Source organism: Myotis nattereri (assembly GCF_964212035.1).
Source record: "Myotis nattereri genome assembly, chromosome: 2".
NCBI lineage: Eukaryota > Metazoa > Chordata > Mammalia > Chiroptera > Vespertilionidae > Myotis > Myotis nattereri.
Window position 1 is genome coordinate 84,021,216 of NC_138076.1, and position 13,316 is coordinate 84,034,531.

Here is a 13,316-nt window from a genome sequence, read left to right on the forward strand (position 1 = left end):
AGTTTGAAAAGTATAAGTCCTAAAACTGAACCTAGAGGAATAGATTCTGAACCTATGATTTTATTTTTCTACTTCCTGTACTTTGACATGGAAATAAATGCTCTCTCAGATTCTAAAGTATGGGGCCCTAATTTCCTATCTGCACATTTAAAGCTTGACACTCAGACTTCACTATAAAATGAAACATTAATCCCTCATAATATCTCATTTCACACTGGTTTTACATGAGCCTTTCACCTTCTTTTCCCTGGTCATCTCATTTCTAGCATGGTTTTAACTACTTTCAGGATACACAGACCCTCTAATCCAGTAACTCTTAGCCATTCATCGAACATGGACCTCTTTGGGATTCTGAAAGCAGAAATAGATCCTCTGTTTACTCTCTCTCTCTCTCTCTCTCTCTCTCTCTCTCTCTCTCTCTCTCTCACACACACACACACACACACACACACACACACACACACACACCCTTGCATTTGATGTGTAAGAAGTGCTGTGGTTCTGGTCTGCATTTCTGACATGAAAGATTGGCCTAGACATGTCCTCAGAGTAAGTGGACATGTCAAAGAGAGGTTCTTTGACAGCATGGATAGACCTGGAGAACATTATGCTCAGCGAAATAAGCTGGTCAGAGAAAACAAATACACATGATTTCACTTACATGTGGAAGCTAATGAATAAAAGAAACTACCAAGCAAAATAGAGACATACTCATACATTGAGAGCGGGCAGACAGCTCAGGGGCTGGAGGTGGGGAAAGGGATATAGCAAAAAAGAAAAAAAGACAGAGAAAACTCATGGATATGAACAACAGTGTGGTGATTAGGGGCAGGAGGGTTTGAGGTGTGAATGCGTGGAAGTGGAAGAGGGCATAGAGGGGATCAATGGTAATGGGGAGAAAATACAAACCATCACCCTGATTTTGCCTCTCATGTACATCACACATAGAATACTGAAATTGTTTCCTGGCCTTACTTGCATAACTGGCCATTGATCCTACCTACCATTCTACCTACCATTGATTTATTTACATTCCTTTGTCCCTTCCCCATGTTATCTATGGGATTTGTTACCCCTCTATTCCATATTCTCAACCAAATATCTCATCAAGGCCTGATGTATAGTGCATCAGATCCTTCCTGCCTGCTCCCTATCTGCTTCCTTCCTTCTGGTATCCCTCTGCTTTCCTCGAATATTTTAGGTCTAATGCTAAGATCCAATTCACCAAGCACTTAGGGCATGAACATCAGAGAAAACACAAATGGCCTGGCAAAAATAAATGATATCTAGTGGGGTAAAAATCAAAACAAGGAATTAGAAATTAAACAGAGATGCCAACATCATTTCAAATAATTATTTGAGTGGAGCATGTCATTTGAACAAGTTCAGAAGCTTGAGCTGGGAAAGAAAGAGCTCAAAGTTCAATAATGTACATAGCCCTAACAAACATAAGGCTTCGGCAGTTGAGACAAGCAGCCTTCCTATTTGTCTAGGATTGCTTATCTTGCCAAGAATAGACAAGGAGACTAATGAAGTCTCCGAGTCTGGGAGCTGCCCCAGTGTCTGGAGCTTTATGAAATCATCAGTCAAAAGTATAAAGAGAAGAGAGTTGCTGCAAGTTTGGATGAGATTTCTGAATATCCTTAGCTGAGTGCAAACCACAGGAGAAAGCAGTGAAAAAGAAACACCAAGACAAGCAAGGGAGAAACGTCAGATCAAGTTGACTGGCAGCCCTGCACTGTGTTCTGACGGTTGCATTTTATCTGCCAATTCCAGCACGCAGCTTGCTGGGTATCTAACCACCAGGTTGGCCCTTGTGCCAATGTCACCGCCCCACTTGTGCCACAAGATTAAATCACAATGACAGGGCCACAGGACTGTCACAGAAACGTGAGAAATCTCTGGAGAGTGTGGATTACTCCCAAGCAAGTAACTATGCAAACAAGACAAGTTCCAAGTTACCAAACTAACTGGTATTGTTCTACTATTAGTGCAATGTCAGGTGGTTGAGTGTTCACCAATGGAAAGTGAAAGGAAGTGATGCACACCACCACTTCCAGGACCAAATGACTGTAAACTTCCCAGGCATGCACCTCCATACATTTTCCCCCTCCTGGCTGACTGTGAAAGAGACAACCCCAGCACAAACTTTTAGACATTTAAACATTTAATGATATTAAGGAATTGTTGACTTTTTCTAAGTGTGAGAAGTTTTGTGATTATGTTTTGGTGTGTGTGTGTTTTTTTCCAAGAAGAAAGTGTGATTTTTTAAAAAATTTCTTTTGTTTTCTTTATTGATTAAGGTATTACATATGTGTCGTTATCCCCTCATCCGTGCACCGGGCCTCTAGTATTCCATAAGATGTAAAATCTGTTAATGGAGATTCATCAGTGAAAAAAATTTTGACCTTTTTGAAAGGACAAAAAAATATAGAAAAGGCCACAGAGTGTGGATTGTGTGTCTGTGGATCATTTTACGAGCACAGCATTGCAAAAGACAATTCCTATAAGGCTATTTTTTGTGGCTAGAAAAGAACATTAGGGTTTTAGTGTTCAAGAAGGAATAAAAAATTAACTTAGACCTTTAGGAGGTTATGAGTCAGGCACCTGCCACACCACACCTCAGGGCTAAGCACCTTTCTCTAGCTGCTCTGTTTATCTGTCAACTTTGCACCACAACTGGGCACATAAAAACGTTAAAGCTAAACAGTCGTAATTAGAAAAGCTCCTTCTCTGGAGAAAACAAAAGCCAGTTACAAAGCCTGGTACTTCTGTCTTGTTAGGAGTAGATGGGGCATTTTTACCTTCTTTCATCTCAAGTGACTCAGAAGTCTGCAGGGTGTGGCCAGGGGATGTAAAGGGAGTGAAGTGGGCCAGGATGAGGCACAGGAGCTCGGACTCAATGATAAATAGCAGCTGCCACTCAGGTCAGTGTTGGGGCGACCAGAGAGAGAAGAGAGGATTTTAACAAACTAGAGCATGATCTTCTCTAGAAAGGGGTCATCTGCTACTCAGCTCCAGGCTGTCACTGCCCCATGGGGACACAGCCAGCATTGCCAGATCCTAGTTTTTGTAGGAAGAATAAAAATGCTAACAACTTTTAATGTGAAATAGGTTGGCAATTAATACAAAAATTTTTGAAACGCGGTGGGCTAACACTTTGCCAAGCAAAAAACAAAAACAAACAAACAAAACACACACACACACACACACACACACACACACACACACACACTCTGTAGGTCAAATGTGGCCCCAAAGGCCACCTGTCTGTGAGCAGGTGATTTTATTTCTGCATGTCCAGGCTTGTGCATTTCTTAATTACATATTCTTTATATTCATTTTAAAAAAAGGAAAAGACAAGCAAGGTTGGTTTCTAGTATTGAAGAGATAGTTGCTATACTGGTTTATGTATATCTGCTAATAGCATATTTCATATTTATTTCAATCACTAAAGAATATTATTTCATTTATAGTTTATAACTGCATGAAAATATTTGTGTTAATACATGAAAAGAAATGGTGGGACACTATGAGATGCAAAAACTCCCAAAATATTTATAAACAAATAAAAATAATAAAATTATTAATGTGAACAATATATAAAGATCTAATAAATTAATTACAAAAAGATGACCCATTCAGGCAGCTACCTTATTGATTTGGCAGCTGTACAGCATTCTATAATATGGATAAAAATAATATATTTAAAACACTCCTACTAATGGATAGTTATATTGTTTCCAAAAAATATTCTGGTATATACATCTTTGTGCACATGTATGAGTAATTTTCTAGGATATACACCTATAAGTAGAATTGTCTTTAGTAGATGTACTTATAAATATATGCATATGTTTAAGCTATGCATGACGGTGAGTGCCAAGCTGTTCTATACAAATTTATATTTTCACCAAAAATTAACTGTATGAAAGTACAACTCAGAACCACAGCCTGCCTCCTCTGAGTATTAATCCCATCCCGTCCCACACATTTCTGCTTATCTCAGTCGCCTCCAAGTGGCCCACCTCACCCATCATCACTGTCTCTCTATTGTGTGCACCTCATACATTTGCCATTCTGTAGTCCACACCCTCATCTACCCTCCCAAATTCTTCCACAGGGACAGCAAACTCTTGATATGAAAAGAGCCAACAATTCTATATCCCAATCTCATTTCAGAAAGTCTTCCTAAAATACAAAATCACTATTAGGCAAACTCTAAGATAAAAATTGTTGCAGGCAAGATCTTATGGATGCTAAAATCCGTGGAGAAAAGTTTGAGGATAACAGGATATTAGAATAATAATAATAGTCTTAAAGTATCTTCCCCAATTACAAAGTATCAATTACAAAGGGAAAAACAAAAATTTTACAGTAGGGAGTGCCTTAACCAAACAAAGTTAACATCACCAGTAATAAGGATATTAACATCACGTACCCTCTGATATGATGCTGAGGACACAGAATCACTTCTTAGTGTTCTGAAATTTTAAACCTCAATCTAATTATGAGAACACATTAGACAAACCCGAATTTGAGGTACATTCTACAAAGTAACTAACCAGAGTGTCAAGGTCACAAAAAATTAGAAGATGAGGAAAAAATGTCATAAATTGGAGGAGACTGAGTCATGGCCACTACATATATTATGTGCTCCTGAATTGGATCCTGAAATAGGAAAAGAGCTCTGGGGAGAAATTGGTGAAATTCTAATAAAGCCTGTAGTTTGCAACGTTTTACCAATGATAATTTCCTGGTTTTTATAATTGTACTATGGTTACATAAGATAATAGCATTAGGGGAAGCTAGGTGAAAAGTTTACTGGAAAACACTGTACTATTTAGCAACTTTTCTCTAAGCAGAAAATTATTCCAAAAGTAAAAGAGAAAAATCTCCTTAAAATAGTTCCCTAAAAGGAGCTATTTTCCTCTCACATTACACATATTCCTCAGTGCCTACAGGTGAAGCAGACATCTTATTTGCTCCCCATGCTGCTTCTACACCATTACTTATTCCCCCATCACCTGCAAAAAATGTATGTGCCTATATCATTCCAGACATCAGTATGCACCATCCTCTTTGCTATTGTCATCTCCCAACCATCTGGTCAACTACTGTTCCTTTGTTCAAGACCTTCCCCTCTATCTTTACAGTCATCAACAGGGATATGCTCCACCTCCTCCTGCCTTTCAGCCCTAGGCTATTTCCTGATATCCTCATCTTTAATAGCTCTTCACTTTGCCTGAGCCACACTCCTAGAGGTCACACCATAGACTTTTCTGTCTTTAACAAATGTCCTCCCTGCAAAATATAAAGTGAAAAATCCTTCTCTTGGACAGAACTTTCTAGCATTCATGTTCTTTACACAAACACCTCACCACAACAATTTTCCAAACCATTGTGTCCTCCTCTTTCCCACCTTTCTTTACTCATTGTACAACTTAGATAGTGTAGTCCATTCTCACAATCTTTCCTTTACAAATGCCTTCAATTCTCTCCCTCCTTTCTCTCTCTCTATCATATTTGCCTGAAAAAAAAACAAACCAGATAAAGTCAATTGTCTGCCTCCTCTGGGTTTGCCCCAGAGCAAGTGAACCAAACTTGGGGAAAATAACGCAGCAGGAGTTTGGCATGACAGGTATGAAGGGGGGTGGAGAAGTAGTGTGACAAATTGTTTTCCCATGAAATTCATGAACTCCAGCTTCACCCAATAATTATATTCTATTTCACTTATGAATTCTACTCAATATCTTATCTGTTCCACCTGACAATGTACTCTCATCTGACAATCCCCTCATACGTCAGTGAGAACAACGAAAGCATGGTCTTTCATCTTCCCCAAACCAAGTCTTCAAGTCTCCCTGTTTCTGCCTCCATTTTCTTTTAAAAGCACAAGTATAGAGAAACTAAGATGGCGGCATAGATAAACACCGGGAAATAGTCGCCTCCCACAACAATTGATAAATATCCCAAAGGACGGAGCAAACATCGTCCAGAACAACAGGAAGGCTGGCTGAGTGTAATTTCTGCAACTAGAAGAAAAGAAAAGCACGCTGAGAGCCAGAGGAGCTGCGGAGGCTGAGTGCAGAGGTACGGCGGTGGCTCGCGCGCGCGGGAAGGGGGTGGCACCTGAGGACGCGGCTGTCTTTTTGAATCACAAGCTCCCGACTGCTCTGATCTCCGGTTCTGGGAAGTCTCTGGGGACCCAGGACTCATACGGGCAGAGGCTGCTCTGTCAGGCGGCAGCGGGCGAACTTGAGGGCGGATTTCCCTCAGAGGTGCTTGCAGCCGTTACCGGGACACTGAGACGCGTGACTCCGGGCACGGAGAATCAGCCATAGCTTCTTTCTCTGCCCTTTTGCCTCCCTGAGACCCCGCCCCACCCAGGCTGCGGCAGAGGCTTTTGCATGTGAATGCCCCGGCCCTTTGCAACCTGATAATTACCTAACTGCAGCCGGGCCAGCCAGACCCGGAACTTCCAAGAGAAGGCCCAAGGCCCCGCAGCAGCTTGCATTGCTTCACAGCTGAGCCTCTTCGTGGCCCGGCTGTGAGGCCTCAGGCAGGGGCTGAATTAGCACCTCCTTAGATCCAGGAGCCACTGTACCCAGTGGTCAGAGGGGGACCATTCTCCCACTTCAGACACAGCTGCTTCCCACAGCCAATTGGCCTGGAGGTCAATTCCTCCCAGTGATCCTACATCAACCAAGGCACCAAGAGTGCACCAAGAGTGTCCACCCCAGGTAACTGGGGAGGCTGAGCCACTGGGCCCTACAGGACACCTGGCGCGCAGGGCCACTCTATCAACACAGGGAAGCAGCCAAAATGCGGAGACAAAGAAACAGGTCACAATTGTCAGAAACGGAGGAAGACAGACGACTGGATATAGAGTTCAAGGCCACGTTTATAAGGTTTGTCAAGAATTTTATGGAAACCGCCGATAAATTTAATGAATCCCTCAAGGAGTATAGTGAGACCATGGAGGACATGAAAAAGGACCAACTAGAAATTAAGCATACACTGACTGAAATAAAGAATAATTTACAGAGATCCAACAGCAGACAAGAGGATCCCAAGAATCAAGTCAAAGATTTGAAATACAAAGAAACAAAAAATACCCAACCGAAAAAGAAAAAAGAAAAGAGATTCAAAAAGTATGAAGATAGTGTAAGGAACCTCTGGGACAACTTCAAGCGTACCAACATCAGAATTATAGGGGTACCAGAAGGAGAGAGAGGGCACGATATTGAAAACCTTTTTGAAGAAATAATGACAGAAAACTTCCCCCACCTGGTGAAAGAAATGGACCTACAAGTCCAAGAAGCGCAGAGAACCCCAAACAAAAGGAATCCAAAGAGGACCACACCAAGACACATCATAATTAAAATGCCAAGAGCAAAAGACAAAGAGAGAATCTTAAAAACAGCAAGAGAAAGACAGTCAGTTACCTACAAGGGAGTACCCATCCGACTGTCAGCTGATTTCTCAACAGAAACCATGCAGGCCAGAAGAGAGTGGCAAGAAATATTCAAAGTGATGAATACCAAGAACCTACAACCAAGATTACTTTATCCAGCAAAGTTATCATTCAGAATTGAAGGTCAGATAAAGAGCTTCACAGATAAGGAAAAGCTAAAGGAGTTCATCACCACCAAACCAGCATTATATGAAATGCTGAAAGGTATTCTTTAAGAAGAGGAAGAAGAAAAAGGAACTCTTACCATTTGCCACAGCATCGATGGAACTGGAGAGCGGATAAATACCACAAGATCTCACTTATTTGTGGAATATAATGAACAACATAAACTGATGAACAAGGACTGATCCAGAGACGGAGAGGCTTTGATTGGACTGTCGGGCCTTGGAGGGAAGGTAGGGGAGGGTGGGGGCAAGGGGGAAGGATCAACCAAAGGACTTATATGCAAGCATATAGGACTAACCAATGGACACGGACAACGGGGGGGTGAGGGGATGAGCGGGGGGGGGGGGGGGGTAGAGGGTACACATATGTAATATCTTAATCAATTAAAAAAAAATACAAAAACTTTAAAGAAAAAAAAATAAAAAAAAAAATAAAAGCACAAGTATAAGAGAGTACTTTTTAACTGTTAGCTAATCCATTGATTGCATATGCGCAGGAACATAACCACATATAAATTTTTTCAAGGTCTTTATTACTTCTGCCATTTCCATTCTGTCCAGCCTCTCCCTCCTCTACTGATTTATTTCTATCAGTACCATGCACACCCGGTTTAAGAAAACTCTGCCTTCTAGATTTTGGGTGTTGAACACATAATATAATATACAGATAATATATTATAGAATTGCACCTGAACATATATAATTTTATTAACCAATGTCACCCCAATAAATTCAATTGAAAAAGTAAAAAAAAAAAAGAAAAGAAAATTCCCTTGATCCCACAACCTCATCCAGCTGCTGCCTCATTTCATTGCCCACCTTCTCAGATTACTTAAAACAATAGTTAGTTGATAAATGCCATCTCTATTTCCATATCTCCTTCTACTTCTGAATCTGTTCTAATAAGGTTCCACCCCCACCATCATATCCAAGTTATTCCTGTCAGGATCACAAATGACATCCTTACAGCTATATTCACTGGTCCTCTTCTCCTATGACCTTTCAGTGGCCATGGAGAATTGACTCATCTCTAATTTTGGAAACACATCTGTCTTGATTTCCATGACACCACACTCTTCATTTACCCTACCTCTCAGTTGTTCTTTTAATCTATCTAAACTTTAATTTGTAGAACTCCTCTGTACTTGGTGGGCCTCTTAAATTCACAACTTCTTTTTTCTTTTTTAGATACTAAAACAATTTTTTTCAACTATAGCTAATATACAATATCATATTAGTTTCAGGTATACAGTATAGTGATTAGCCAAGTATACACCTTATGACATGGTCACCACAATAAGTATAGCACCCATCTAGCATAATACGTAGGATTTACAATATATTGACTATATTCCCTGTGTTGTACTATATTGACTATATTCCCATTACTATTTTTATAACTGGCAATTTGTACTTATTAATCCTTTTCACCATTTTACCCATTCCCTCAACCTCCCTTCTATCTGGCAACCATCAGTTTGTTCTCTATATCTATGACTTTGTTTCCCTTTCGTTCATTTATTTTGTTTTCAGATGATACATATAAGCAAAATACTATGATATTTGTCTTTTTCTGTCTGTCTTATTTTATTTACTACTAGAGGCCAGGTGCACAAAAATTTGTGCACTCGGGGGGGAGGGGGTTTCCTCAGCCCGGCCTGTGCCCTCTCGAGTCTGAGACCCCTCGGGAGATAACGACCTGCTGGCTTAGGCCTGCTCCCGGGTGGCACAGGGCAGGCCCAATCCCTAGGTGCAGCCCCTGGTCGGGCTCAGAGAGGGCTGATTGGGGAGTTGGGGCACCACCCCCTGTCATGCACAGAGCAGGGCGGATTGGGAGGTTGCGATGCCACCCTCAGTCACGCTCAGGATAGGGCCGATTGGGGGGTTGGGGCACCACCCCATGTCACACTCAAGGCAGGGTCGATGGGGAGGTTGCAGCGCCACCCCCTGTCATGCACAGAGCAGGGCCAATCAGGGGGTTGGGGCACTGCCCCCTGTCACTCACAGAGCAGGGCCCTTAGTTATTGTTTTTTAATCTTTTACTGTGCCTAATTTATAAGTTAAACTTTATTGCAGGTATGTATGTTTAGGAACAAACATAGTATGTGTGAAGTTGATAGTATCCGTAGCTTCCCCCTGTCATGCACAGAGTAGGGACGATAGGGGAGTTGGGGCACCGCCCCCTGTCATCCACAGAGCAGGGCCGATCAGGGGGTTGGGGCGCCGCCACTCTCACACTCAAGGCAGGGCCGATGGGGAGGTTATGGCTCTACCCCATCACACACAGAGCAGGGCCCATGGTGGGGCGGTGGGGGACGCCGCACCCTGTCACACACAGAGCAGGGCCAATCAGGGGGTTGGGGCATCACACCCTGTCACACACAGAGCCGCAGGGTGATCAGGGGGTTGGGGAGCTCCCCCCTATCATGCACAGAGCAGGGCCCATCAGGGGGTTGGGGAGCTTCCCCCTGTCATGCACAGAGTAGGGACGATAGGGGAGTTGGGGCACCGCCCCCTGTCACCCACAGAGCAGGGCCGATCAGGGGGTTGGGGCGCCGCCACTCTCACACTCAAGGCAGGGCTGATGGGGAGGTTATGGCTCTACCCCATCACACACAGAGCAGGGCCCATGTGGTCTCTCTCTGATCATCTATACAGCTATTAACTGATTAATGGGCAGGTAACATAATCAGCATGAATATGCTGGACAAAGGGATGATTCACATCTAAGGCCAAATGAAACAGGATAATACTAAATTTCATCCCGCTACTCAGAATGGTGTGCAATTTAAAACTTACAAATTGTTTATTTCTGAAAATTTGGACCATCGTTCCAAAATTGCAGGAAAGAAAAACTGAAGATAAGGAGAGACTGCGGTATTACTCTTCTCCGCATTGACATTGCCCTAATCTGAACTACCGCCAACTCTTACCTGACTACTGCAGGGATGTTTGTACAGGCATACCTTAGAGATATTGTGAGTTTGGTTCCAAACCACCACAATAAAGTGAGTTAGGCAAACTATTTTGGCTCTCAAGTGCTTATAAAAGTTATGTTTACATTATACTGCAGATTATTAAGTGTGCAATAACATTAAAAAATTTTCAGCCAGCTGAGCGGGTGTAGCTCAGTGGTTGGATGTCGACCGAGGAATCAGGAGGTCATGGATCAATTCCCAGTCAGGGCACATGCCCAGGTTTTGGGCTTTATCCCCAGTGGTGTCATGTAGGAGGCAGCCCATCAATGATTCTTTCTCATCATTGATGTTTCTATCTCTATCCCTCTCCATTCCTCTCTGAAATCAATAAAAATATTTTTTTAAATGTGCAGCCCTGGACCAGCGGCTCAGATGGTTGGGCCATTGTCTTGTGCACCAAAATATTATGGGTTTGATTCTGGTCAGGGCACATACCTAGGTTGTAGGTTAGATCCCTGGTAGGGGTGTGTATAGAAGGCAACTGATGATGTTCCTCTCTCACATCGATGTTTCCTCTCTCTCCCTTTCTCTCTCTCTAAAAATCAATAAAAGCATATCCTCAGGTGAGGATTAAAAAAAAAGAACAAGTGCATACCTGGATTTAAAAATGCTTTATTCCTAAAAAATGCTAACCATCATCTTCAGCAAGTTGTAATCTTTTTGTTGGTGTAGGGTCTTGCCTGAATGTTGATGAAAACGCAATATATGTGAAATGCAATAAAGCAAAGCACAATAAAACAAGCTATGCCTGTACTGGCTCCTCCATTTTCATTTTTGTCTCCTCAAACCTATTCTCAACACAGCAAAATAGAGTAGTCATTTCTTTTAAAAGAATAAAAAGCTTCTGAAGGTTTATCCTTGTGGCTTGAATAAAATCCAGGCTCAAGCCTGTACCACAACCTGAATGATGTCTGACACCTTTCTAACTTGTCAACTTCATGTTTTCTCTTTTCTTTTTCCACTTCAACTCACATATGCCAACTTTCTCTCAGGTTATGAAATATTAGAGGCCCGATGCACAAAATTTGTACAAGAGTAGGCCTTCCTTCCCCCGGCTGCCGGCACCAGCTTCCCTCTGGTGCCTCTGCCCAGTGCTCCCTTCCTTGATTCTCAGCATGGTTGGTCCCTTCTCATGCTTCTATCTTCAGTTCAAATGCCATTTTCTCAGTTAGGACTTCCCTATCATCCTACGGAGATTCTCCCTTCCCGGTCCCATTGTTCTTGATCTCTACCACTATGCTTCCTCATAGGAATTATCATAGTCTGTTATGCTGTGTATTTCTTTGTTAGCTTGTTTATTATCAGAATTTCCACATGTGATCATGGAGCCATGTTTTCTCTATTCACAACACACACCTAGAACTTACTAAGCTAATGCAGTGCTAACCACATGCCAGGTGCTCATTGTTGAATAAATGAAACCATATTTCCTAATGCTAACTATTACCAACTCATTTGTGTTTTTGTCAGTGTAAAGAAATAAAAATTGTATTTGTGTTTCTCTGGTAATTGGTGAGGCTGAATATTTTCATTGATTTATATTTATTCTCTCTTAACTGCTTTTTCAAGCCCTTTGCCAAGGTTTCTAGAGTTGTCTTTTTCTTTATTAATTTGTAAAAGTTCTTTGTGAAATTAAGCCTTTGTCTATTAGTTTTGAGGCAAATATTTTCTCCTAGTCAATCACTTACTTGTACCCTTGTTCACTGTGATGTCTATCCTAAGTTATTCTATAGTCAAATCTGTACTTTTTCTTTATGGCTTCTGAGTTATATATAAGGCTTAGAAAAAAGTTTCTACACAGTCTTCATTATATTTGATTGTGTTGACTCAATACAACTTGTCAAATTGTCAGTCCTTTTGAAATGGATTTGACCTCTTAACAATAACTTAAATACTAAATTCCCATTTTTGGGGTCTGTTTATAGACTCTCATTTAATAAATCTACTTATTACAATGCCAAGAACACTTTGTTACTATCATATCTTTATACAGTATATATAATACCTAGTACAACAAGCCTCTGTCATGTCACTTCAATTTTTCATGTTTAAGTTTGTCTATTTTTGAATATTTTCTCTTTAAAAGTGGCTTATCAAATTCCACAAGAAGTCCTGTTTAATTTAAACGTTAACAAGAAGGGAAATATCATCCTTGATTTGATCCACCCTTTATAGTAAATAGATGGTATATATTTATTTTCATCTTCTTTTAGGTATTTTATTTTATATGCATCTATGTATTAGACTTATATGTACCTGTCTTATAGTGTGCATGGTTATTGCAAATAAAATTTTTCTTTCAATTACATTTCATAATGGACTTTTTATGGCATATAGGAAAGACAGAAATGTCGGAATATAATTTGAGATTAATTCATTTGAGTTGAATTATTTGTATTAGTTTTAATAATTCTTTAGTTGATCCCTTTGGGATAGTTTCAGAAAGAAAATCAGAGGCACTTTCTTCTTTTCCAATATTTAGTTCTTTATTTCTTTCTTAGAAATAGAAACTGTCTCTAATTATCTATCTAAAAATCAGGGTCAGTAACAGCAAGCACTCATGCCATCCTGTTCTGGACTACACTGGGAAGCTGCCTTCTTTATGATTTCAAACAAAATCTATCACTTTCTTTGAAGGTTTGGTAGAACTCACAGATAAAACCAACTGGTCTAGCATCTTTTTTAGGTAAGGTCAAA

The 13,316-nt window shown here is 41.0% G+C and overlaps 1 protein-coding gene across 2 annotated transcripts in view; it reads right to left on the reverse strand.

The window, feature by feature from the left end:
- EPSTI1 (epithelial stromal interaction 1) overlaps positions 1 to 13,316 on the reverse strand; it is a 116,291-nt gene that overhangs the window by 44,418 nt on the left and 58,557 nt on the right. The window lies entirely within an intron of this gene.